Raw genomic sequence first — 24387 nt, 5'->3', positions numbered from 1 at the left:
TGTTGATATGAGGCAGCAGTACTAACCAAAAATCTAACATGCTGCTCCATTAGCCCTGTTTGTTATCTGCGGCTGATGAAAGAAATCTGCCTGACTTCTTCCTATCGCTAAACTTGACCCAATCTGAGACCTTTATCATCGGTCATATCACCAACCCGGTTACATTTAAAATTTGTTGTGAGCAGTGGAGGAGTGGGACTATAAAAGTAAACAGTGACACCCTCCAACCACAGTCAGAACCGGAGTGAGGAAAAATTCACAAAGTGGTATTTCATTCAAGTGGGAATTCTCTTTCCCAGAAGTTTGGGATGGCTGAACCTTTATATTAATATTATATAATATTATATTATCTTTTTATGGCTTTGTCTGATTTTCCGTAGACAGATGAATCAGGGATAATGCTGCATGGAGAGAAAAGTGCAGCTGGGAGCACAATGAGAGGAGCCATGACCTTCTTTACTGGTGGTGTAGTGTCAAAGGGACGATTGGCCCACTCGTGTCCCTCAGCCCTGTATTCTGATGTCCGATTCAGCCCTTCAGACCTGCTGCACAAAGGCAGATCGAGGCCATGCCGATGGTTACGTGTAGCTTCGGAAATACCCTTGGAAATTCCAGGCTTGATCAGGAAGTGGCCCACAGCCGTAATCCCTTTTTCCAGGCTTCCCCACTTGTAACTTCTGCTCTGGAATTGCTCAGAATACTGCCTCCATATCCCATCCAGGGTTAACTCAGGCAATTTTTCTCCTCTCACGAATGCAACATTGTACAACACGACTTCCAGAAAAATAACTAATTAATTTCCAAAATCATAACATAAAAACATAGGAAGTAGGAACATGAGTCGGCTATTCGGCCCCTCAGGCCTGAACTCTCATTCAATAAGAACATGGCTGATCTACTTCCGGGTTCAACTCCAATTTCCTACCAAATTCCCTGTATCCCTCCACAACTCTCTAGGTTAGGGAATTCCAGACGTTCACTTTCTTATGAGAGAGTACATCATTTTTCACCTCAGATTGAAATCGATGTTCCTTATTCGTTATCTAACGCCTCGAGTTCGAGACTCAGGTGAAACACCTTCTCAGCATCTACCTAGTCAAGCTCCCTCTGTATCTTGTACATTTCAGTAATATCACCCTCATTCATTTCAACCACAATGAATAATCGCCTCACCATTTTAGATGTATTCAATAATTCAACCCTTCCATCCCAGGAAGCTGCCTCATGAACCAACCTAGTTACTTGCTGCATCAGCATGCTGACATTATGATTCATACACAGGAAACTCCAATCCTTTGATACTTCTCCTTTTTTGGGAGTCCTCTTCATTAAAAAAAAACAGCCAGCATTTTGGTTCTCAGTGTCATCCACAAACACGGATGCATATTGCACTCAGCTTTCACCTTCAGGCTATCAGTATAGATTGTAAATAACTGATGCCGTCGGACTTATATTTGTGGTAATCCAGTAGATACGTCTTTATAATAAAGATTCATTAATCCTGACTCTCTGATTTCTATGCGTTAAGCAACTGTCATCCCATGCTAATATATTATTCATCAGACCACGAGTCTCTGTCTTGTGACAGAACGTTTATTTTGTGATACCTTGTGAAAAATCTCTGGAAAGCCTCATGTTGACCAGTTCCCTTTATCAAATCTGCCTGTCACATTCTCAGGTGCTCCTGATGAAGGGCTCCTGCCCGAAACATTTATTTTCCTGCTCCTTGGATGCTGCCTGCTATGCTTTTCCAGCATGACTCTAATCTTGATATTCTCGATTTTACAGGACAAAAATAGTTTCCCCTTGATAAAACCATGCCAAATCTGCATTAAGCTTTTTCTAAGTGCCCTGCAATTCCTTCCTAAATAACAGGCTCTAGCAGATTTCCAGCAATAATGGTTAGGCTAAATTGTTCCTGCCTTCTGTCTCATTACTTTCTTGAAGACAGGCGCTACATTAGAAGTTTCACTGGAGCATTCCTGTAATCCAAAGAGTTATGGAATATTTCACACAATGCCGCTAGTCACTCTGTGACCACTTCTTTTAAAATTAACTATGAATTACTGCTGACCTGCCTACCCTTATTCTTATCTGTTAGTTAAAAACCTTGTTCATTTTGTGAGAGACAGTTCAAGAACTGCCCTCCTATTACCATACTGTTTATACCATTGAAATGCTTACAGTACTTTCCCCACGAACAGTGACTTAAAATACTAGTGTAAATTATCTGCCTGTTCCCTGTGGCCGGTTCTCCAGTCACACCCTCCTAATGGCCTCAATGTACTTTCCTCACTTCAGTTCTGCTGCAGCTCACACACACATCTACAAGCTTTTTTTATGTAGATGCGAAAGCTCTTGATGCATGTTCTATATTTCTGTCCGATTTATTACATCATATCTTTTCGTACATTTTCCTCACTTTCTAGATTCGTACAGTCATATCGTGCACAAACAGACCATTTGGTCCAACTTGTCCATGCTGACCAGGTTTTCTTAACTAAACTAATCTCATCTGCTTGCACTTGGCCCATATGCCTTAAAACGTTTCCCATTCATATGTTGGTCCAAATGCCTTTGAAATATTGTAGCTGTACAAGCATCTACCACTGTTTCTCTGGCAGCTCATTCCATAGATACATCACCCTCTGTGTAAAAAATGTTGTCACTTTGTCCCTTTCACGTTTCTCCCTTCCACCTTAAAGGTATGCATTTTTGTTTGAACTCCCCAAACCTGCAGAAAAGACCTTCGCGATTCATTCTATCCATGCCTCCCATGATATTATAAACTTCTAGAATGCCACCCCTCAAACTCGTACACTCCATCTGATACTAACTTCAAGATCAAACGTTTAATGATAAGCTCTGCAAATTGGAAAGAATATTAAAAATGACAGGTAAAGAAAACAGCCAAAATGTCATACTGTTAGTTTTGTTCTATGTTACAAAACTAAGGCAGCATGAAACTCTTACTCGTGCTAATAAGCGGTCAAGCACCTGACTTCCATAGTGTGAAGGCAGTGATGATGTATACTGTCAAAACGTATAGATCTAGATCTATTTAATACCACATGGTCAACATTCGCCCTCCTGTTCTCCCTATGACCTTGTGTGGTTGTGTCTTCTTCATCTTACGCTCAGTTCGAGAGAACTCCTTTCCCCCATTCACACCTGAATTGAAATCCATTTTGCATTATCTTCCCGTTTACCACTGCTAATAGCCCACTTATCTTTTGCCATGCCTTCTTTTCCAAGTCACCCATCCCCCATCTACGGCAAGGGATTACAAAGCCCAGTTTCCAACCTTTTTCAGTTCTGAACAAGTCACACTGGGCATGTAACGCCAACTCTGTGTCTCTGTCTCTGCAGATTCTGTCAGGCCTGCTGAGTTTCTCCAAAAACGAATGGGCACAGCAAAAAAAACAATTAAATATATAACTATGGATACTGGAAATAAACACAAAAATTGCTGGAGAAACTGCGAGCTTTGTAGAGGGTCACTGGATCCGAAAGATTAACTCTACATTCACTACAGAAGATGCCGCCGGACATGCTTTATTTCTTCAGCAATTTCTGTCTTTGAACAAGTTCCAATGACATGTGTGAAAGCTGCTCAAACTCCCTATCCAACACGGAGTGCCCTACACTGGGTACTGAACAATAACGCAAAGTGCACACATTAATTGGCTCAGAGACTGCATAAGGCTGGCATCACTGACACCAGAGAGCTCTTAATCATGGTCAGGGAGAAAACCAGAGGGAAACACATTCAATTCAAACGCAGAAGATGGCATTATGAGAAAGGAAACGATTCAGATGAATATGTTAAAGGGTTTGAGTAATGTAACAAATTTGAAGCATGACACTAAGGAGAACTCTCAGCAGAATGAGAATATGAAAGTGTTACTGCATCAGAAACAAGGTGCGTTCACTGAATACAAGGCTGATGGGTGAATGGGTTTCGATGTGAACTGGGGAACAATCAGTAGAATTGAATTGCAGAGATTGCAGCTCAAACTGGGCTATCGCGTGATGCTGTAGACAACAGCAGCAACAGAAGCAGGATTGTATTCAAACATAATCTGCAACATTTTCTCCAGGATATTCCATCAGTCTACCATTATCATCAAGCCGAGCGATGGTTCAGTGACGAGTGTGGGTGAACTTGCCAAGGTCAGAACCATGTGTACCTAAAGCTGATCGCAACCCATTACAGCTACCGCACTTGAATGGGTTCATTCCAAACAGCATAACTAACATCTGATAGAGAGGACGAAATGATCGCAAGACCAACAGATCAGATCTAAGCTCTGCAGTCCTGCCACAACCAGACATAAGTGTCGGTGTACTATTAAACAAGTTACTGGAGGAGAGGACACCAGAAATATCCCCATTCTAAATAATGGAACAGCCGTGCACTTTAGTGAAAAAGTCAAGGATGTAGTATCTGCACCATCCTCAGCCAGAGGTGTTGAATGGATGATCCAACTCACCCTCGCCATGATGCCCACAGAATCACAGTTGGTAGTGTTCAACAAATTCGATTCGCTGCGTGTGACATGAACAAACAGCTGAACACAGTAGATACGACAAAGGTAATGGGCCCTGACCCCATTCCTGCAATAGGGCTGAAGACTTGTGCTGCACAACAAGGTGTGACCCTGGGGAAACTGTTTCATTCCACCTCCAACTCTGACATCTCCCTGGCAACGAGGAAAATTACTCAGCTGTGTCCAGTCCCGTAATAGGTGAATAATTACATTCTGACCATTTCACACCCCCTCAGTCTCTTCACGATAAACAAATTGGTGGGGGTTCATCTTGACAGAGTTGTGAAGCAGTACAGAAATAACCCGCTCAGTGTGGTTTCCGATAGATTCCAATGTGGACATGGTGCTGTTGTAGAAACGTCACTAGATTACTAATTCAATACAGGATAATGCTCTGGCAGCTGAAGGAAGTTTAAAAAAATAAAATATCAAGATCTAGAATCTGGTGATGGTCACAGTGACCTTGCATCCAATGTTGATTGTAAACACCAATTTCCTTCCACAATGTACTTTCAGGAAGTGAATCTCCCGTGCTTTCCTGGTCTGGTCTAAAAGTGACTCCAGACACACAGACATGTGATAAAGTCTTCAATGGTCCCTGAAACAGCCAAGCAAGACTCTCAATTGAATAACACTGCTCCAAGATCTTAAAGGATAAAACCAGATAGAATAACCGGCACCAGCCTCCATATCAGAAAAGGGAACGGGAATCAGAGTCCTGTTGACCCTGCAGCGACCACCTTCCTAACATCTGAGAGCTTGTGACAACATTTACAGAGCTTTCCCACAGACTGCACAGAAACATCGGGAAAGGAATAGGTCATACAACACATTGTGCCTTCCTCATTCTAGTTCATGGAGAAAATCTCCACAATGCAGTTTTCCCGACACAGTGTTCATATCCATTAGTATGTTTAAACATTGTGAAATATAAAATAAGAACTGTTGTAGTCCCTGCAGTCCATCAATCTTGCTCGTCGATTCAATATACAGACAGTTTTCTGATAACGCGGGTTTATTAAACGTGATTTGACTGCAATGCGGTTCGTGAACTGTGCACCTTTTCTCTATAAAGTGAGCTCCCGCTCACTGTGGCGCGATTCCTTGCCAGGCACCAGCTGAACAACAAAACCCAGCTTCAGGATCCTCTGTCTGCAAAATGCACCCTCTGAGTGTTCAGCTAAAACAGGAATGCAATCCGCTCTGCAAGGCCTTGAACCTGAGCCTGAAACGGGGAAGTGTTCTCTCCAATTAGAAGGAACTTTATTTCAAACCAGGGTAGAATCTTGAGGAGAAATGGAATTCCATGTTGGCATCACGTGGTCAGTCAGCCCTGCATTCTTTCTGGTGAAGAGTTTGGTGAAAGGTACGGGGATGTAGCCAGTGACTGTATTGTGAAAGTGTTGCATTTACAGCACTATTTCATTACAATATATGATTTAAGGGTTTAATTAGACTGTGATAGTGTGTGTTAGACGAACTTTAATTTTAGTTTTTTACTGATTTTTTGCGGTTCGTGCATTATTCTCTTTTCCCCATAGATCACATTATTAATATTGCATGATTTTCTGCAACACAGTGATGCACAGAAACACAGCTACCACGTTATTAGAGAGCAACCTGTAATGATATCTGATCCCCTATCTTCATAACATACCCTGCTCTCTCCCTATCCCTTTAGTTTCCAGGAATCCATTTTTATATTCAGTGCCTTGGTTTCCACAGTCTGATCTTGGAGATAATTCCCCAGGTTCACCAGTCTCTGAGTGCAGACATTTATTCTCATCTCAATGCAGAGTGGCCTGTCTGTACCTAATACTGTGGCCCCTTGTTTTGATTTCCCAGCCAGGGGAATTGTCACCCCTGCTTCCAATCTGTCTTGTCCCGACAGAGTTTTATATATTTCACTGATATATCCACTCATTTTCCTAAAACCCATGGAATTCAGGCCCAGCCGCCCCTGATTCTGCTCCCACAACAGCGATCAGTCTGGTCATCTTCGCTGCTCTCCCTCAATGCCGATTTGTCCTTTATTAGGTAAGGAGACCAAAACTGTACACAATACTGCACAATGTTCGAAATGAGGTCTCACCAGCGCCCTGTACAGCTGCAGTAAAACACCCTCACACTTGTATTCAAATCCCCATGAAATGAAAGTGAATACACGATTTATCTGCCTATCAGCTTTCTGCTCCTCCAATATTGCTTTCAGTGACTGGTGTACAGGGAGATCCAGATCCTTTTTCAATGTTGCAGCTCCCCACTTGTTGGGTCTGTGTACACTGGTCAGCGTGCCAATGCCATTACCACTATTGACTTCATGATTCTTATCTCACTGCCCGACATTGACCTCGGAGGGCTGCACAGAAGAAACAAAAATGCAGCTTAAGTTCCTTTAGAGATCAACATTTTTCAACCAATCCCTTTTCAAATGATAGGCTCCAGTTTTGTTTTTCCCATCAAAGGTCACAATATCACATATCCCACGCCTCCCCTCCCCATTGCTCCTCATGCACCACGTATTTGCCCGGACACTCCACGTGTCTCAATCACCTTGGAGCATTTTAACATCCTGCTCACTAACTCGCAATCTGATATTGTTTAGTGCCATCAGCAAACTTGAAAATATTGAATTTGATCCCCTCAACCAAATACATGATGTGTATTGGGAATAGCTGGGGCCCACACCCCGATCCTTGCTATATCGTCCAAGCCTTCTATTCAAAATAACACAGTGTTTTATTCCTACTCACTGCTTCCTGCCAGCTCTCCCATTCTAAAACCATATTAGTCCCAGTCCCATAGGATTTGAATTTGCATAATAGGCTTGAGGCTTTATCAAAAATCTTTCTGGAAATGCAATCGTATTGCATTTATTGCTTCTCCATAATTCTGCTAAACGTCACTTTCTCAAATATGATTCCCATTTAATCAATGTCTGTTGACTTTGTCTGTGCTCATTACTTTCAGTTCCACTACTTCCTCTAAAGTTGCTAATTTCATTCTATTCTCTTTTTCTCAACAGAATAATGTTCACTAGGTTTGGTGGGAAATTTTCTTTTTTGTTTTGTTTTCTTCTGTGAAGACATAACTGAAGTATTTGCTCCATAGTTCTGCCTTTTCCATGTCCTCAATTCTCTGGTATCAGACTGTAAGAAAGCCGCACCTTTTTACACTTAATTTTTGCCATTGACATATTTTCAGAAGATATTACAAGTTCAATCTTTAAACCCTAGTTAATATACACTTCAGAAACCCATCAATTCCGATCTTAAACTACTCAGTGATTGACCTTCCACAGCCATACAAACACAGAAGCACAGACATTGTACCATCAACAATACAGCACTGTCTACATTAGCCCCAAATTCCGAGACAAAACCGTAGCTGTGAATCTTATGCCATTTCAAGTGCACAGCCATGTATGTTCCAATGGTTGTGAAGTTATCATGACACCCCCTCTCCCAGGAAAGGCATTCCTGACCCCAACACCCTCTGGGTGAAAAACAAACCTCAATTCCAACGAAATCTCAAACCCTTCACTTTGAAATGCGCTCCATTGTTCTTGGCCTTTTGACTAAAAGGAACAGCTGTTGTACATCCACCCGGTCCATGTCCCTCAGAATCCTATCCTTCTGAACCATATACCCCTCAGCCTTCTCTGCTCCAAAGTAAACAACCCGAGCTTATCTAGCCTCTCTCCATAGCTGATATGCTCCAATCCTGGGAACATCCTGGTGAATCTCCTCTAAGCCCCTCAACTACAATCAGATCCTTCCCGTAATATGGTTCCAAGAACTACACACAGCATTCCATCTTGGCCAAACCAAAGTTCAACATAGCTTTTATAATCTATGCCTTGATGTTTACATACCCGATGCTTTCTCAAATTATGTATTAACCTGTTTAGTCACATTCAGAGAAGTGTGGAGAAGCACCCTCTGAGCTCCCGAGTGTGCTGCCATTCATTGAGTACTCCTTGTCCCTTCTTCCAAAGTGTATCAACTCATATTTATCAGGGTTACATTCCATCTGCACTTGATCTTCCGGGCTGACCATTCCATCTGTATCCTCCTGTAATATAAAGTCTTCCTCCTCACTGCGAACCACCCGGCCAATCTTTGTATCAAACGTAAACGGAGTTGTCACAGTCCCGCCATCCCCGTCTGTATTTCAAGCTGCATCATTTATGAGTACCACAAATAATAAGGCCATAGTTCACACAACACCAGGTTATAGTCCAACAGCTTCGGAGATACTAGCTTCTCAGCACTGCTTCTTCATCAGGTGTTGTGCGCTTTGAAATCTCGTGCCTCTGAATAAACCTGCTGGACCATAACCTGGTGTTATGTGACTTTTACGTTTGTCCACCCCAGTCCAACACCAGCACTTCTGAATCAGAAATAATTAGGGACACAGCACTGAACCCTGTGATACACCATTGGACACCGGTCTCCAGTCACACGAGCAGCCTTCAACCACGACCCTCTGCCTCCTAACACGAAGTTAATTTGGATGCAACTTGGCAAGTCATGAATGACTCCGACCTGTTCCTTTGTTATTCTTTTCCGCTTGACACATTTGCAGAATATCTGGGGATTCTCCCTAATTTTACCCTGCTAGCCGGTTTTTATGCCCCTGTTTTAGGCAGTTCTCACCGAGTGATGAGTTTCCTCATTATTACAGTCTGAAGTGGCCAATCCCTTATCTTGCCATTATTTGCCCTGAATGTGGAATAGATAGCCAGGGAAGCGTTCTGTTCATTTCCAAATTGTCATATGTTTTGTGAATTTGCTAAATTTCATTGTGACACATCTCTCATTCTTTGAAATTCGAGAGAACATAGGCCGCGTTTCCTCATCAGTCAACCTCGCCATCTGTGGGACTAATCTGCAAAATGTCCATTGCACTTTTTTGTGGTCAGTATATTCTTTTTCAGATTGGGTCACCAAAACTGTACACAATGGACGCAGATTTGCTCGCTGAGCTGGAAGGTTCATTTCCAGACATCTCATTACCTTACTAGGTAACATCTTCAGAGAACCTCATGTGAAGCAATGCTGAAAATTCCTGCTTTCTATTTGTATGTTTGGTTTTCTTTGGGTTGTTGATGTCATTTCCTGTAGTGAAGTCATTTCCTGTTCCTTTTCTGAGGGGGTGATAGATGGGGTCTAACAACTCATAGCACGTCCAGTTAGACATCTGTCAGAAATACGTACAGGTTCCTCTCCATTGTTGCTGTTAATTTCTAAATATCTGAAATCACTCACTGTATAATAGATTCCAACAGTTTCCCTGCAGATGTCAAGTTAATTGGTCGGCAGGTCCAATTATGTCTTCTTCCCTTGGTAGATGCTTGGATCCCTTCCATTATCGTGCTTGGACCACGTTCACTAACTTCCATTTACCTGCAATGGCTTCTGGCCTCTGCAGAATGCACAGGAAAATAAAGCCGTCAACGACAGTGCAATTAATGCTTGTATTACTGATGTATGTCTGACATTTTAAGATGAAGTACATCACGATTGTCAGACTTAGAAATGCTCAATCCAGTCACTTTTTCAAATACTACCTTTTTATTGATATAAATTGGCTTTATGTCTTTAGTTGCACAAGCCCTACATGATCATTGGTATTACTGGATGATTTTGTGGATCTTCCTCGATGAAGACAAATGCATAGCAACTGATTATTTTCTAGACCATTTCCCTATTCTTCACAATAAACACTCCTCTCCCGATTATAAATTTCCATATTTGACCTTGCTTTTATTTTGCTTCCTTTGAAATACAGATTGTAGATTCATGCAGTGTTTTTGTTCCTGTTTGTTAGCTGTCATGTTCTCTTTTTGATTTCCTTATCAGTTTCATGGCCCTCGTTTCTCCATCGTGAATTTCTGAAAATTCACAAGTTTCCGTAATGGCTGAAATTCTTCTGAAGCCACTTCCTATGATTAACACATTTTTGAATTTGTTATGTTAAAAATCATTTTGTCACATTCCCTTTCTATGGTGTTTGTACCTGAAATAAGTAGACGTATTTTTCAGACTTTGTATTTCTACAAGTCTCCTGGTAGTGACCAGATATATTCAGGAACACGGGAGGAGGACATAGAAGGAATTGCAGGAACTCTGGCTGATATTTTTGTATCTTTGCTGGCCAACGGGTGTAGTCCTGGAGGACTGGGGGGGAGTGAATGATGTGCCTTTAATCAATAAGGGCTACAAATAAAAACGTGGGAACTATAGACCAGTAAACCAAAAATCTTTAGTAGGGAACTTACGGGAAAAGGTTCTGAGAGATAATATACATGCATTTGTAAAGACAGGGTCTGATTAGGAGCAAGATTAGAATAGTGCTGGAAAATGAATGAATATTTGTTGAATTGTAATTTTTCTTTTAATAAATGTATTCATCAAATGCAACTTTCCAGAACGAAACAGTCAGCTCCACATGCAATGATTTTCTGCTGATTAATTCCTTGTTCAGTGTGCAGAGGGGGCAGTTCTAAGTAACAGAGAAAGTGTGAACTGCAGGTACTGGCGATCAGAATCGAAACGTGTGGCGCTCGTAAAGCACAGCCAGCCGGGCACCATCTGAGGAACAAGAGAGTCAAAGCTTTGGGCATCAGCCCTTCATAAGGAAGGCATTGATGCCTTCCCATGTTTTCCAATTCATGATTGACAGGATATTGGGAACCATATATGTTCTAGAAGACAGCACTGTATATAGACCTGAAATGGAAAGCAGTCAATCATTCGTTTAGACAGGGAGTAGACATTTTGAGATGAAGTACAGATTGATTCAAATACAAACACAAAAATAGATAAATCCCTTGCGCCAGACGGACAAAACCCGAGGTTACTACAGGAAGACAGGGAAGGGATTCCTGCGCCTTTGGCGATGATCTTTACATCCTCACTGTCGAGTGGAATAGTGCCAGATGATTGGAGGGCGGTAAATGTTACTCCTTGTTCAAGGAAGTTACTATTGATTATCCTGAGAATTACAGACCAGTCAGTCTTCCATCAGTATTGGGCAAAGTATTGGAGGAGTTTCTGAGAGACAGAATTTATGATTGCTTGGAAAATCATAGGTTGATTAGAAATAGTCAGCATGGTTTTGTGAGGGGCAGGTCATACCTCACATAACTTCTTAAAATCTATGAGGATGGGATCAAACACATTGAAGAAGGTGGAGCAGTGGATGTGGAGTGCATGGATTTTAACAAGGCGTTTGATAATATTCCCCAAGTCAGGTTCATTCGGAAAGGAAGGAGTGATGGGTACAAGGAAACCTGTCTGACTGGATACAGAATTGACTGGCACATGGAAGACACAAAGTGGTGGTAAATGGGAAGTATCAGTGGTGTTCCATTGGGATCAGTTCTGGGACCTCTGCTGTTTGTGATTTTTATAACTGACTTGGATGAGGAAGTGGAAGAGTAGGTTAGTAAGTCTGTCGATAGAACAAAGACTGTTGATGCTGTAGATTGGGTGGAGGGTTTTGTAATTTGCAATGGGATATTGACAGGATGCAGAACGGAGCTGATCAGGGCAGAAGAAGGTCAACTGGAAATGTGTGAAGCAATTCATTTTGGATGGTCGAATTTGATTGCAAGAAAAATAGGCAGGATTCTTGCATTGTGGAGGAACAGGGTGATCTCATGGTCCATGTCATAGCTCCTTCAGAGTTGCCATCAGTTTGATAAGGTTGTTATTGAAGGCGTATGATGTTTTCATTCGCAGGGGGATCGGGTTTCAGAGCTGTAAGGTTATGCTGCAGCTCTATGGAACCCTGGTGAGATCACACATAGAATATTGTGATCAGTCTGGTCGGCTCATTGTGGGAAGGATGTGGAAACTTTAGTGAGGGTGCTGAGGAGATTTATCAGGATGCTAACAAAGAAGAGGTCAGGGCTTTTCTCAGAGGAGCAAAGAAGGATGTGGGAGGACTTGGTAGAGGTGGACAAAATGATGAGAGGCAAAGATAGAGTGGATAGCCAGATACTATTTCCGATGGTGGAAATATCTATCACGAGGGAGAAAAACTTTAATGTAATTGGGGGACGATTTAGTGGAGATGTCAGAGGTAGGCTCCTCACAAAGCGAATGGTGGAAGGGTGGAATGTACTGTTGGCAACTGTAATTGAGTGAGCTGCATTGGGGATATATTAAGCGACTATTGGTTAGGCAACTGAATGATACAATAATGAAGCATATGTCGGGTTAGTCTGATATTAGGGTAGGATAAAAGGTTGGCTGGACGTCAAGGGTCGAAAGATCTGCAATGTGCTGCACTGTTCTCTGTTTCAAGTTTCACCAAGCTTGTGGATTTTAATCAATTGTTGAATGTGTGAGGGAGTGATGTGTGTGAATTCAGGAATCTTTGTAAGGGCGTTAGACCAAGACGTCCACTTATGGCGTGCATTCTTACTGTCACAAGAGTACCAGTACAATTTGTGTGTGACGAACTACACTGGACAGATTCCGTCAAGTTCAGTTGTTAACGGCTGTTTTCTTCAGATAGATTCTGTTGGGTGACCCATGTATTATTTTTTATCCATCAACAGAGATGTACATTTTATTTTGATACTGTTGAATGTGAAGGTGACATTTATTGGATACGGTTTTAGAAGTTTCTTTGCGAGACACAATGTGCTGCAGAATACTGTCAACTTGTTAACGTCTTCGCCCAGTGCCTGGTCCAGGTAGCAGATGCTTGGAGTCTGGGAGGTAGGCCATATGCCATCACCATAATTAACTTGTGTGATGCGATTCTGATACTCCATGTTCATTCATCTGCCCCCGGCAAGGCTCAGACTAAAGATGGAGTCTAAATAATTTGTTGTGAAATAATGAATGAATGACTGCCCTGACTCAGGTGGAAGTTCTCTGGAATCATTTCAGAGAAGAATAATGCATTACCCAGTATCACAGGCAGCTGTGACTAACTTCAAATCTTTCAAATTCTTCTTTCAATGTAGGTTATGATTGCAAGCTGATCTGAAAAAAAATCAGATATTTGCTATGTTTGTGAATTGTGATTCACAAAAATGCGAAATATCATTTTTCAACCAAAGAATAATTGCAGCATCTCTGAAAACAATTGGATTGATATTATATTTATGGAACTAAAATATACTTTCCTGCCAACATTTTATGATACAAAAATAAAGAACGTATATTTTATTTAATATCGAACAAAGAACATGTTATCTGACTATAGTGCTGATTACAACTGCATACTTTTGGATACATGAACACCAACTAACCAGAAAAGGACATCATCCTCTCTCACTGGTACCCTCACATACGGATGAGGCAGGACACCACTTCGATTGGGGCACCACATCCATCCTCAGACAAACCAAATAGAGGCACGCACGAGAATTCCGAGAAGCATGGCATTCCAACCAGAACTCTATCAACAAACTCATCGAGTTAGACCTCAACTTCCACTCCTGAGAAAAGGAACAGGACGTGACTTCACCACAGGAAATAACATAAGCACTGGAAATGACATCACCAATCCAAAGAAAGACAAACATATAAATAGAAAGCAGGAATTTTCAGCATTGGTTCTCTGAGACCCACTGGAGATGAAGATTGTTAAAAGTCTACATCCAAAACCTCCCAGCTCAACGAAAAAGCCTACATCCAAAACCTCAACCTGAGCTACAAATATTCTCAAAACTCGCGACAATTACATACGCATTGTCAGTATTCAAAAGAATACATCGTCGCTCCAACATTTGAAAAGTCGTTGGCTTCTGAATGATTGCATTTTTAGAGTGAGAAAACGATGGAACAATCATATAGAAATAGCATTCTTACAAATTTATATATAATCAATCAGTTTAATTTCTCACAAAATATGAAAGCTTTAGCTCTTTAACAACAATTGAAAAATTTAACATGAACGGAGAATATTAGTTTGAATAAATGATTTGTGTGATTAAATTGAAGTGAACAAGAATTTGAAAGCTTGCATTTTTTAGAATGAATGGTAGTTAATGTGAAATGTGAAAGAGAACGATGAACATACATCTGTGTGAGTGAACAGTCAGACAATTTCAAAGAGTTTTGTGGCAAAGCAAAGGAAATGTTTGTTTTATTTGTAGGGATACATGATTTAAAATATTCGTGTGCTGAGTACTAATTAGACTTCATCATCAAGCTGACCTTGCAATATTTGCATTTTAAATGGTTATGCTGCAGCAAAATGATCAGATATTTGCCAAGATTTACAACTGAAAATAATCCAATACTGGCTTTGACTTGCATTTGTACATGATGGAGTACAGAACTTTAATGCACAAAAGGAGGCTATTGGACCACTATGTATGTATCAGCTTGTGAAATGTCTCCTAAATCCTCCCATTTGCCATCTCTATCAATGTTGCCCTTGAAATCCAGAACTTTCAAATATATCCCTCTTGGATCTTCATTCACAAATCTCCCAGGCAGGGCATTCCAAATCCTAACAGCTCTTTCAATAAAGAACTTTTGCCTTATCTCACTACGAGGTTTTGTGCTGACGATCTTGAAACGGAATGCTGTAATTCCAGCAAAGAGAAACGGTGTATTCTTATTTTACCCTGAATTTTTTCATAATTTTGATCACTGCAATAAGTACACATCTTCGTCTGTTCTGATCAATGAAGAGTAATTTCATTACTCTAATTTCAGGCATCCTACCTTTAACTAATTCATTCATTCCACTTATCATTCTGATTATTTATAACGTTACTGGTATTATTCTGCAAAGTAATGAAGGGTGTGTGTGTGTGTGTGTGTGTGTGTGTGTGTGTGTGAACAATTCTCTGTAATATCTGAATTACACCCAGTGCCTCGTGTAAAAGAGGTAAGGATTAGGAAGGCAGTATAGATTAACATATGGTTACAGAGCTAGTTCAGGGGTGAGGATTTCATATTTCCGGGTCATTGGACCCTCTTCCAGGACAGTTGGGAGCTTTAAGAAATGGGCAGATTGCATCTTAACTAGAGGAGCACCAACATCCTGGTGGGGAGGTTTTCTAGTGCAAATTGGGTGGATTTAAATTAATAAACCAGGAGGCTAGGAAACAAAGCAGCAGGTCAGGAACTGAGCAGAAGGTAGAGGTGAGTTGGATATCAGGCATGGCCAGTCTCATGACAATGCTGCGAGATGGATTCAAATCAGTCCAAAATGTGAGTTGGAGCTTGGAATAAATGATAGAGATGTTTATCAGAGATTAACAAATGAAGATAGAATGTGTGGAGGACGTGAAGGAGTGAGGTGTGTGAGATCAGGAAGCTCGTAGTCAAGAAAGTATTAAAGGGGAAAAACAAATTAAAAGAACTTACTTAAAAACCTTTGTCCTTAAAGCACACAGCATTTGGAATAAAATTGACGAGCTGGCAATAGATACAGAGATAAATGGGTATGATCTGGTAAGGATGATTGAAACATGGTTACAGAAACATCAGGACAGGACAGTGAACTGTCCATTGCTACTCGGTATTCAGAAAGGATAGACATGAAGGTAAAGCATGTGGAATTGGTGTGTTGGTTAAGGAGGATACCAAGGCTATATTAAGAAATGATATTGGCACGAGGGAAAAAAATGAAAATCAGTCCAGGTACAAATAAAAAGCAGGAAAGAAACCTCTTTGGGAAAGTAATTTTCAGCCACCGTCTCCACAAATTATTTCTGAGTTCGGAAATAATGAGGGTTCGTGAGAAGGTAACAACGGTGGGATAAACGGGTATATTGAATCAATTGGGTAAAAAAGGTAAAAATCACCCCAGCTCATGCCTCCAAGCCCATTCCCCCCACCATCACACCCACTCCAGGTACTGGCTCCGACCCCACTCCCAGCTCCACACCCGCACCAGGTTCCAGCTCCCGGCCCTGCCGAGTTTTCACCATCCCTCCAGACCTCCCACTCACTGAGGACGAACGATCAGTCCTCAGCAAAGGACTCACCTTCATCCCCCTCCGTCCACGCATCAATGAATTTAATACACGACGTGACATCGAACAATTGTTCCGTCGCCTCCGCCTCCGAGCGTACTTTCACAATCAGGACTCCCGCCCACCTACCGAGGACCACTTCGGCCACTTCCAACACACTGCATGCACCTGGACACCACGCGCTGGCCTATTACCTGCCCTCGACCTCTTCATTTCCAACTGCCGCCGGGACATTAACCGCGTCAACCTGTCGTCCCCCCTCCCACACTCCAACCTCTCACCCTCACAACGCGCAGCCCTCCAATCCCTCTGCTCCAATCCCAACCTCACCATCAAGCCAGCGGATAAAGGGGGCGCAGTGGTAGTCTAGCGCACTGACCTCGACACCGCTGAAGCCAAACACCAACTCGAGGACACCTCTTCCTCCTGATCCCTCGACCATGACCCCACCCCCCATCGCCAAACCATCATCTCCCAGACCATACAGAACCTCATCACCTCAGGAGATCTCCCACCCACAGCTTCCAACCTCATAGTCCGGGAACCCCGCACTGCCCGATTCTACCTCCTTCCCAAGATCCACAAGCCTGACCACCCTGGCCGACCCATTGTCTCAGCATGCTCCTGCCCCACTGAACTCATCTCTACCTACCTTGACACTGTCCTATCCCTCCTAGTCCAGGAACTCCCCACATACGTTCGAGACACCACCCACGCCCTCCACCTCCTCCAAGACTTCCGTTTCCCCGGCCCCAACGCCTTTTCTTCACCATGGATATCCAATCCCTCTACACCTCCATTCGCCATGACCAGGGCCTCCAAGCCCTCCGTTTTCTCCTCTCCAGACGTCCCCAACAGTACCCTTCCATTGACACTCTCATTCGTTTGGCCGAACTGGTCCTCACCCTTAACAATTTCTCCTTTGAATCCTCCCACTTCCAACAGACCAAAGGCGTAGCCATGGGCACACGTATGGGCCCCAGCTATGCCTGTCTCTTTGTTGGCTATGTAGAACAGTTGATCTTCCGGAATTACACCGGCACCACTCCCCACCTCTTCCTCCGCTACATTGATGACTGCATTGGCGCCACCTCGTACTCCCGCGAGGAGGTTGAGCAATTCATCAACTTCACCAACACATTCCACCCTGACCCTAAATTTACCTGGACTATCTCTGACACCTCCCTCCCCTTCCTGGACCTCTCCATCTCCATTAGTGACGACCGACTTGACACTGACATTTTTTCAAACCCACTGATTCCCATAGCTACCTGGATTACACCTCTTCCCACCCTATCTCTTGCAAAAATGCCATCCCGTATTCCCAATTTCTCCGCCTCTGCCGGATCTGCTCCTAGGAGGACCAGTTCCACCATAGGACACACCAGATGGCCTCCTTCTTCAGAGACCGCAATTTCCCTTCCCACGTGTTTAAAGATGCCCTCCAACGCATCTCATCCACATCCCGCACCTCCGCCCTCAGACCCCAACCCTCCAACCGTAACAAGGACAGAACGCCCCTGGTGCTCACCTTCCACCCTACAAACCTTTGCATCAACCAAATCATCCACCGACATTTCCGCCACCTCCAAAAATACCCCACCACAAGGGATATATTTCCCTCCCCACGCCTTTCCGTCTTCCGCAAAGACCGTTCCCTCCATGACTACCTGGTCAGGTCCACACCCCCCTACGACCCACTCTCCCATTCTGGCACTTTCCCCTGCCACCGCAGGAACTGTAAAACCTGTTCCCACACCTCCTCCCTTACCTGTATCCAAGGCCCGAAAGGAGACTTCCACATCCATCAAAGTTTCACCTGCACATCCACCAATATCATTTATTGTATCCGTTGCTCCCGATGTGGTCTCCTCTACATTGGGGAGACTGGGCGCCTCCTAGCAGAGCGCTTTAGGGAACATCTCCGAGACACCCGCACCAATCAACCAAACCGCCCCGTGGCCCAAGATTTCAACTCCCCCTCCCACTCTTCCGAGGACATGGAGGTCCTGGGCCTCCTTCACCGCCGCTCCCTCACCACCAGACGCCTGGTGGAAGAACGCCTCATCTTCCGCCTCGGAACACTTCAACCCCAGGGCATCAATGTGGACTTCAACAGCTTCCTCATTTCCCCTTCCCCCACCTCATCCTAGTTTCAAACTTCCAGCTCAGTTAATGTCTCCTTGAAATGTCCGACCTGCCTATCTTCTTTTCCACGTATCCACTCCACCCTCTCCTCCTTGACCTATCACTTTCATCTCCTCCCCCACTCACGCATTGTATTCTATGCTACTCTCTCCCCACCCCCACCCTCCTCTAGCTTATCTCTCCATGCTTCAGGTTCACTGCCTTTATTCCTGATGAAGGGCTTTTGCCCGAAACGTCGATTTCGCTGCTCGTTGGATGCTGCCTGAACTGCTGTGCTCTTCCAGCACCACTAATCCAATATTGAATCAATTGATCAACTTGGCAATGGGTAGGCTCCAAGTACAATTCATAGAGTATATGAAGGATTGTTTCTAAGAACACATGTCATGGAACCACCCAGAGAGCAGGCTACTTTAGATTTGATGCAAGAAAGCAATGAAAAACGATCTTGCAGTTAAGGATCCTCTTGGAAAGAATGACCACATCTTACTGCAGTTTCAAATTTAGATTGAAAGAGTGAGAACAGAGTCACATACCCTTTCCGTACCCTTTCCATTCCAGAGTCACATACCCTTTCCTTCGTGTTGGGTAATAATACTTACAGTGGCCTAAGGACGGTGTTGTTTGGGCGGGGCAGGACAGTCAAAGGTAGGACAGCTGAAGACATTTGGCAAATACTTAAGGGGATACTAAATACCTCTCAACTAAAGTATATTCGTGAGAGAAAAAGAATTGCATAACAGAGAAAAATTACCCATGTCTAGACAAGTAAGTCAATGACAGCATGAGGGCAAAACCTAGGGCAAATCATACTGCACAAGTTAATCACGCTCCGGGGGATTTGGTAAATAAGTGCATTAAAGCTGAACTGTTCATCGAGAGACCCTGGTAATGTTCTGGGGAGCTGGGTTGAAATCCTGCCATGGCAGATGGTGGAATTTGAATTCACATTTGGGAAGAACAAACTGATATTGAACATGAATAGATTGTCAGGAGAAGCTCATCTGTTTCACTAATGTCCTATGGGGAAGGAAACTGCCATCCTTAGGTGGTCTGACCGATATGTTACTCCAGACGCACATCAATGTACGATCATACTGCAGGTGCACAAAACTCCAGTGTGGCCGCATTTGGAGTACTGCATAAATTTCTGCTTGCTGCATTACAGGAAGGAGGTGGAGGGTTTGGAAAGGGTTTAAAAGAGATTTACGAGGATGTTGCCTGATTTGGAGGGAAGCTTAAAATATGTGGCTGGAAAATCGCAGCAGGTCAGGCAGCATCCAAGGAGCCAGAGAATCGACGTTTCGGGCATAAGCCCTTATTCAGCAATTGGATTTGGAGGGAAGGTCTTATAAGGAAAGTCTGAGGTAGTTGACGCTGCTTTCGTTCGAGAGATGAAGGTTGATAGGTGTCTGAATTCTCTATATAAGATAATCTATATATGATAATCAGAGGGTTAGACAGAGTGGACAGTGTTATAAATTTTTAAGTGTACTATACCTTCAAGAGAGTTGAAAGGCTGGACAAGGGTTTAACAAGCGCACAGAGCACTGGAAAAATTAAAAATGCAATATTTGGTCAAACAGCTAGCAGTATCTGGGTTGTTGTGGTTCTGTTCGCCGAGCTGGAAATTTATGTTTCAGAAGTTTCATTCCCTGTCTAGGCGACATCCTCAGTGTTTGGGAGCGTCCTGTGAAGCGCTTCTGTGTTGTTTCCTCCGGAATTTATAGTGATTTGTCTCTGCCGCTTCCGGTTGTCAGTTCCAGCTGTCCGCTGTAGTAGCCGGTATTTTGGGTCCAGGTCCATGTGTTTGTTGTTAGAATCTGTTGATGAGTGCCATGCCTCCAGGAATTCCCTGGCTGTTCTCTGTTTGGTTTGTCCTAGAACAGTAGTGTTGTCCCAGAAAACAGCCAGGGAATTTTGGGCAATACCATGATGACCTTTGAAAAGGTCAGGTGTTATTCGGTGATTGAACAGAAGAACGAATGTCTGTGGGTAAGCAGTTTGCAGGTGCCCAAATTGAAAGAATGGATCAAACCCGTTCAGTTATCAAGCCCAAGCAGCATTTGTTATTCAGGCAAAAGTTCAAATGTTGCCAATTAACTTAAAACGGCACTTGGAGATTAAGGATCCATTTTAGTGTTAACAATATAAAACCAATCATATAAGAATAATTTCTTGTGTCAAGGAGGTTTATATAACAGAGAGGCAATTGGACAGATGGGGACAGTCAACTGCTATCTGAAAAAAATGATGACCGGGAAGTTTCATCCGTGAAAGAAATATTGGAGTCTCACATGCTCTGCCCAAAACGCTCTATCCCTCAATAAAAGCGCAAACACGCTGAGCAAATATTCTTGAAGACAGAAAACAACTGAGAAGGCATTTCAGAGAGAGATAGACGAGGGAATAAGATGCAGAAATTTCAAGAGAGTCCATTCTGTTTTAATTTTGTTCTGACTAATAATTGATTTATAAGTGGAATCCGCATCAGTGAAACCGCATATCAGGAAAATCTTGTTTTATTCCATAATAAGTAATTCGTTCCAGAGTGATTGTTCAGTTTCTTCGTGATGTCTTCACTGTTAACGTTAGAATCACAGGATACCTAGAGTAGGGAAACAGGCCCTTCAGACGAACAAGGACCACACTGACCCTCCAAAGAGTAAACCACTCAGATGCATTCCACTCCCATATTAACTATGTTTACTCCTGACTAACCTATACATCCGTGAACACTATGGGCAATTTAGCATGCCCAATTCAAGTAACCTGCACATCTCTGGATTGTGAGAGAAAACAGGAGTACGCGTTTGAAACCCACGCTAGCACAAGTAGAACGTGATAACTCTACATAGACAGTTGCCCGAGGCTGAAATTGAACCTGGGTTTTTGGCGCTGTGAGGCAGCAGTGCTTGCCCCTGAGCCATGGTGTCACCCCTAGACAGGCAAATACTATTTGTTAATTACAGAGTGCGTGAAAAGATTCCATTTCATTGGACCACTCCTTTATAACAACTGGGTATCAAAAAGGAGGTGGGTTCCATCACATGTCACACTCCCTTACCATATTAAAAGGCAAGGAAATCTTCACTGGGTAGCATTGCTTTTAATTATCAGATGGATGTTGACCTCAACTTCATAATATTATAGAGAGTTCGTTTGGTCAAATGAATGATATATTGGTATATGGGGCATAGTAGGAAAAATGTGTCTGTGTTTGAATAGATTGGTGGTTTGAATGAAAAAACAGTGCATTGTTCAATGGAGATTTTGCAAAGCTGAGGCACAGAGGAATCAGGCACCTGGATCACAAAGAAACACGTTGCGAGCACATCATTGGGAGGCAATATAAATTTTCAAACCTTTTGAAAGAGAATACATTCAGGAGTAGGGAAGGTTTCCGACAGTTTTGCAGGGTACGGTGAGACCACTTCAGGAGAGCTGAGGGCCCAATGACATGAAAAGCTGTCCAGAGAAGATTCACTCAACTGATTCCTGAGAGGAGCATTTATCTTTGGAGAAAACTTTGTCAGACTGGACTTGGATCAGTTGGAGTTTCGGCAAATGACGCATGATCCCGTTTAAACCCATATAATTCTGAGTAGTCTATTCAAATCGAATGCTGAAACAATATTTCAATTTGTGCGAGAGATTTCCAGAAATGGATGGACTCCTGGAAACTGGAGAATATCCCAGTGAAGGAGTTGGTGATTGTTTGAACCATCTCAAAGGGTTTTGCGTCTGTGGTAACTTCCCTTCCAGAAGTTGATGGAAGGTAAGACATTGAATATTCTTAAGACTCAGGCAGACAGTTTATCGGCTATGAATTATGAATTAAGGTTACAGTGCATAGCAGGGATGTGTGTTTCTGTCCATAATCAGATCATCCATGATCTTATCACATGGCAGACATGGTTCAAGTTGTCCAGTCACTTACTCCTGATCTTAGTTTCTTCGTTGCTATTGCCTTTAGATGCTGACAAATAACGAAATCATTCTCAAGCGCACAAATGCTCTCCCTTTTAGAATGATGAGCACAACTTACAAATGTGATTTTTAAACAGCACTGCGAAAACACTTGTGGATGTTTCATGGAGTTACAGAAAGATCAGATGCTTAGGTCAAAGTAAAAGCCTCATTAAAACTGCGTTAGAAATCAGATAGGTTAGAATGGATGCCTTTAATAGAGCAGATTCCTGTCAGTTGTTCTTGCAAGGTGAATTCCGTTAGCAAGACAAGCATTTATCGCCTATGTCTAATTTCCGTTCAGAATATGGTGGTGAACCCCCATGATCCTCGTGGTACAGGGACACGAACTGATGTGTTTCAACGAGAGCCACAGGATTATGAAGAAGTGACAGTGAAGGGACAATGATGTTGATTCAAGCCAGGATGCTGTGTAACCTTGGAGATTGTATTCCTCACCACATGATACTCACAGCGATGGAAATAGTGGAACAGTCTCATGCTGTTCTTATTTTGGGCAATTTACTGAGAGATGTAGTTAAGGTCTTTTATGAGGGAGCCAGGAATAGTATCTTAAACACAGAGCTGAACTCGCCTTTTACGTACGCTCTGCCACCTCTGCATGTTTTATTTACAAAGCTTATTTTTAGAAATATACAGCGCAGTACAGGCTCTTCAGCCCTCGATTTTGCGCCAACCGAAGCCTACCTAACCTACACTAGCCCAATAACCTCCATATGCTTGTCCAATGCCCGCTTAAATGACCCTAAAGAGGGAGAGTCCACCACTGCTACTGGCAGGGCATTCCATGAACTCACAATCCGCTGAGTAAAAAATCTACCCCTAACATCTGTCCTATACGTACCACCCCTTAATTTAAAGCTGTTTACCCTAGTAACAGCTGACTCCATACGCAGAAAAAGGTTCTCACTGTCAACCCTATCTAAACCCCTAATCATGTTGTACACCTCTATCAAATCTCCCCTAAACCTTCTTTTCTCCAATGAGAAAAGTCCCAAGTGCCTCAGCCTTTCCTCATACGATCTTCCTACCATGCCAGGCAACATCCTGGTAAACCTCTTCTGCACCCATTCCAATGCCTCCACATCCTTCCTATAGTATGGCGACCAAACCTGCACACAATACTCCAGATGAGGCCGCACCAGAGTCTAATACAACTGCATCATGACCTCAGGACTCCGGAACTCAATTCCCCTACCAATAAAGCCCAGTGCACCATATGCCTTCTTCACAGCACTATTTACCTGGATGGCAACTTTCAAAGATCTGTGTACATGGACACCAAGATCCCTCTGCTCATCCACACTACCAAGTACTCTACCATTAGCCCAGTAATCCATCTTCTTTTTACTCCTACCAAAGTGAATGACTTCACACTTAGCTACATTGAATTCCATTTGCCACCTTACTGCCCAGCTCTTCAACTTACCTATATCGCGCTGTAACCTGCCACATCCTTCTTCGCTGTCCACAACTCCACCGACTTTCGTGTCATCCGCAAACTTGCTCACCCAGCCTTCAAGCCCCTCCTCCAGGTCATTTATAAAAATGACAAACAGCAATGGTCCCAATACAGATCTATGTTAAACACCGCTAGTAACTGCACTCCAATATGAACCTACACCATCAACTACTACCTTCTGTCTCCTTCCAGCCAGCCAATTCCTAATCCAAACCTCTAATGCACCCTCAATGCCATACCTCCGTAGTTTTTGTATTAGCCTGCCATGGGGTACCTTA

The sequence above is a fragment of the Chiloscyllium punctatum genome, chromosome 21, assembly GCF_047496795.1.
Source record: "Chiloscyllium punctatum isolate Juve2018m chromosome 21, sChiPun1.3, whole genome shotgun sequence".
Lineage (NCBI taxonomy): Eukaryota > Metazoa > Chordata > Chondrichthyes > Orectolobiformes > Hemiscylliidae > Chiloscyllium > Chiloscyllium punctatum.
The sequence above is the reverse complement of the archived record's forward strand: the minus strand, read 5'-3'. Positions refer to the sequence as shown.